The sequence below is a fragment of the Bos javanicus genome, chromosome 10 (assembly GCF_032452875.1).
Source record: "Bos javanicus breed banteng chromosome 10, ARS-OSU_banteng_1.0, whole genome shotgun sequence".
Classification (NCBI taxonomy): Eukaryota; Metazoa; Chordata; class Mammalia; order Artiodactyla; family Bovidae; genus Bos; species Bos javanicus.
In genome coordinates this window covers 67,427,078-67,432,247 of record NC_083877.1, presented here as the reverse complement: position 1 = coordinate 67,432,247, position 5,170 = coordinate 67,427,078, and positions in this window count along the sequence as shown.

The following is a 5,170-nucleotide window of genomic DNA, read 5'->3' as shown; positions in this document are numbered from 1 at the left end:
AAGGAAAGTTATGACCAACCTAGATAGCATATTCAAAAGCAGAGACATTACTTTGCCAACAAAGGTTCGTATAGTCAAGGCTATGGTTTTTCCAGTGGTCATGTATGGATGTGAGAGTTGGACTGTGAAGAAGGCTGAGCACCAAAGAATTGATGCTTTTGAACTGTGGTGTTGGAGAAGACTCTTGAGAGTCCCTTGGACTGCAAGGAGATCCAACCAGTCCATTCTGAAGGAGATCAGCCCTGGGTGTTCTTTGGAAGGAATGATGCTAAAGCTGAACCTCCAGTACTTTGGCCACCTCATGCGAAGAGTTGACTCATTGGAAAAGACTCTGATGCTGGGAGGGATTGGGGGCAGGAGGAGAAGGGGACGACAGAGGATGAGATGGCTGGACGGCATCACTGACTCGATGGACGTGAGTCTGAGTGAACTCCGGGAGTTGGTGATGGACAGGGAGGCCTGGCGTGCTGCGATTCATGGGGTTGCAAAGAGTCGGACACGACTGAGTGACTGAACTGAACTGAACTGAACTATGCACCTATCAAAGTGGTATGAACGTAGATTACTCTAAAGCACTTACAGTTGCTTTAGCCACTAAAAAAATTGAATCCCCTTGTATAATTCTGTAAAAATATATTTGCACTGATTGGTACAATGACAAGTCCTAATTCTTTTCTGGCCATACCCTGCAGTTTGCAGGATCATAGTTCCCTGACCGGTAGCTGAACCTGCACCCTTGCCGCTGGCAGTGAAAGCTTGAAGTCCTAACCACTGGATGGCCACGGAACTCCCTAATTCTAGTTATCAGTATTTTTGGAAGTACCCTCTGGTCTTCTGAGCACAGAGTAATATTCACTTTTTATTTTAATATCTAGGGGTGCAAGGACTCCTTTGTATTCTGTCTCCAAAAGCTGTTTGCTCCCTAAGGAGGACCTCATTCCTTTCTGGAGAGGAAAGAGCGCCCTCTAGGAAACACCTAGAAACAGTGTTTCCTAAAGTTTCAACAGTGAAATTCCACCTCCATTCTGCAGCAAGCAGTGTGATTGCCTTTTAGCAGCTAAGGCCCAGCACCTATGTCCTACAAGCTTTTCAAGGGCCAATAAAATTGTTTGAGAGCTGAGAAAAATCCATTGGCTCCAAAGTCTTTTAAATTCAAAACTGAATCTAGTTTCAAAATTGAAACATTAGATTAAGTGTTTACAAAATGTGACATATCAACTAATCACAGCAACTCAGCTATTAAACAGTTACATATAAATTACTTTTAATGTGAGATGTGGGTTCTTTTTAATATTTTCTATGATGAGGGACAACCTCTTAAAGTAAAAGTTATTTTTCAGAGTTGACCTCTCTTAAAGAGTCTTCCTGATCATTGACATGGTCCATCTAAGTCTCCTTTTTTTTCCTTACTATATATATTTTATCGAAGTATAGTTGATTTACAATGTTTAAGGTTTGGCATTACTCTCTTAAAGACATTAGAAACAATACTTCGTGCAAAGTGCTTGGTAAAAGTTTACACATACGCCCATTCAACTCATTTCATCTTTGCAATAGTAAATTATGAAATAATGAATTAAAATGCTTGGACACAGTGGGTTTTTTGTACCCCCCACTTTTTTGTCAAAGTACAAAATATTACAAATTCTGAACTACAAAACAGACAAAAAATCTTCAGAATCAAAACAGATTAACAAGCGCAGTGCAAATGAAAGCAAACTACTAATCTGAAGTGGCATATGTAGACTTTGATGGGGGAACAATACATAGCATGTGGCTTCGGAGTTAGATATTCTGAACAGGAGCTGAGTGACGTGGGACAAGTTACTTAACCTCTCTGTGCCTTAGTATCTGCAACTGTAAAATGATTAAAGAGTATTAGGTAAAGAATCATCTGCAATGCATGAGACCTGGGTTTATTCCCTAGGTCAGGAAGATCCCCTGGAGAAGGGAATGGCTACCCACTCCAGTATTCTTCCCTGGAGAACTCCATGGACAGAGGAGCCTGGCGGGCTACAGTCCATGGAGTCACAGAGTCTGACATGAGCGAACACGTTCACTTTACCTCACAGAGTTATTGTGATGTTTAAGTGAATTCATAATAGGAAATACTTAGAATATAGCTTGGCCCATCGTAAGAGGTGAACAAATGCCAGCAATCAGTTATTATTTAGCAAAACCATACCAATCTTTGATTCTCAGAAATAAAACAATTTAAGATTTTGAATAAACTCTTACCAAAGCTGAAAACATCTACAAAAACAGTCATTCATCTTTTATTTTGAAACTCTTTATTTGAAAATAACTTCAAACTCAGAATTATTAACATTTTATTCATTCAACTTATCATTTGCCCACCAGATCACTGCAAATCTGTGTCCCTACTTCTTATTCATAACTTATGATGTATGTGTTTTCTATTTCTGCATAACAAATCACACCACAAGTTTGGTGGTTCAAAACCACACCTTTTTATAAGATCACAGTTGTACAGGTCAGAAATCTGAGCACAGCATGACTGGACTCTCTGCTCAGAGCTTACGTGACTGAAACGAAGGTCGTGGCTAGGCTGAGTTTCTTTCAGGGACTCCTTTCTCTGTTGCCAGCCAAATTTAGATCCTTGCAGCTGTAGGACTGAGGTCTCCATTTCTTTGCTGGTGTCAAGTGTGGGTCACTTTCAGCTCCTCCAAGTCACCCACCCTCTCTGCAACATGACCCCATCCATCTCCAAAGCAGCAATGGAGAATCTCCCTTATGGCAATTCTTTCTCAAGTTTTGAATCTTTCTCCCAAGAAAGGGCCCGGTTCCTTGTAAGGCCTCGCCTGATAAGTTGATTAGGTCAGGCTCACTCAGGAATGTGAGTGATGTGTGTCTCTTGTGAGTAATGTGAGTAATGTGTCTCTCTTTCTTAAAGTTAACTGGTTTGGGACCTTAATTAAACCTGCAAAATACCTTTACAGCAGCACCTAGATTATTGTTTGAATAACTGGGAGAAGGTGGAAATTTGGGGGACCATCTCAGGATTCCACCTACCACATATGATGAGATACTTTATAAGCATGTATTTTAGCCTGCTAGGGCTGTCACAGCAAAATATCACAGACAGAATGGCTTAAACAACAAAAATTTATTTTTTTACGGTTCTGGAGGCTGAAAGTCCCAGATCAAGGAGTCAGAAGGTCTGGTTTCTCCTGAGGCCCTTCTCCTTGGCTTAAAGATGGCCACCTTCTTACTGTGTCCTCACAGTCTGATGTCTCTTTCTTCTTATAAGGACACAAGTTACACAGATTAGGTTTCTAGCATATGAATTGGCGGCGGGGGGTGGGGGAGTGCGGGTGGGGGGTGCGGGGGGGGGGCCGGGGGGGCAGGGCGAGACACAATTTGGTCCTTATGTGTCTAATAACAAAACTAAGAGCTAATATTTGAGTTATTTGAGCTACTAAACAGGTATTATGCTAAACATTTTTGATGAGCTATCTTATTACATATGTAAATCATTAGATTAAATAATGCATCAGTATAACTATTATATAAAATCCCAACTTTGTCAAAATATATCCTATATTCTTGATTAGAAATTGTATCTGATTTTTGCACTGATTGGTACAATGACAAATCCTAATTCTTTTTTGGCCTAACCTGATTCTTTGAGTTCTCTGTCTCTACTATGCTCCATTCTGAGGACAATTTTTCATTCACTGATCAAATTTTACTGATTATCCATGAGCTCGGTTCAAAGGCACAAAGATGAGTAACAATTCTCCTCTCAGAGAGCATAGGCTAGAATGGGGACATGCATGTCTCCATTTTGAAATATCTCATATTAAGAGTATCAATTGTATTTATAGAACCATTCTGCACATGTAAGTTCTTATGAAAGCTGAGGCACTAAAAGTTACATTTCAAGAAAGAGGAAAATCTTCTGGTTATTTGGTTTTACATTACCTTCCTGAACTGCATCAACCCAACTGTGGACTTCTCAGGTGACACTAATGGTAAAGAAACAGCCTGCCAATGCAGGAGATATAAGAGACATGAGTTCAATCCCTGGGTGGGGAAGATACCCTGGAGAAGGAAATGGCAACCCACTCCAGTATTCTTGCCTGGAGAATTCCATGGACAGAGGAGCCTGGTGGGCTACAGTCCATGGGGTTGTAAAGAGTCAGACATGACTGCAGAGATTTAGCACAGCACAACCCTAAGTGCAGCAACACATTCTTTTATATGTGGCTTTAGACTGAATTCTCTGAAATTGGAAAAAAGCCAGCTAGGATTTGAAAGTGAGAAGTGATTATAACATAAAAGTCCAACACCTGACTGGGTAAAGTGCCTAAAATTCCACTCACTTTACTCAAGGAAAAAAAATTCTATTAAAAAATTTTTTTTCTCACTGCCCAACCCATTTCATGATGCTAACACTGAAGTCCAAAAATCACTGCAGATGGTGACCACCATGAAATTAAAAGACGCTTGCTTCTTGGAAGAAAAGCTATGACAAATCTAGACAGTGTAGTAAAAAGCAGAGACATCACTTTGCTGACAAATGTTCTTATAGTCAAAGCTATGGTTTTTCCAGTAGTCACGTACAGATGTGAGAGTTGGACCATAAAGAAGGCTGAGCACCAAAGAATTGATGCTTTCGAATTGTGGTGCTGGAGGAGATTTTCTAAGAGTCCCTTGGACTGCAAGAAGATCAAATCAGTTAATCCTAAAGGAAATCAACTCTGAATATTCCATGGAAAGACTGATGCTGAAGCTCCAATACTTTGGCCACCTGATGCAAAGAACTGACTCATTGGAAAAGACCCTGATGCTAGGAAAGATTGAGGGTTGGAAAAGAAGTGGGGGAGACAGAGGATGAGATGGTTGGATGGCATCACCGACTCAATGGACATGCGTTTGAGTAAACTCTGGGAGATTGCGAAGGACAGAGAAGCCTGGCGTGCTGTAGTCCATGGGCTCCCAAAGGGTCGGACATGGCTTAGTGACTGAACAACAACACTGAGACCTTTTCTCCTGCAAAAGGCAAAGGCAGCATTTGCAGGTGGAAGGAACTCTCCAGATTGGCAGGCCGCGTTGCCTCTCAGCTGTGGGCCGAGTGCAGTGATTGCACTCAGGCGAGAACAGTCTTCCTGCCCCAGCCCTCTTTCCCCAGCAAGGTAAGGGACTC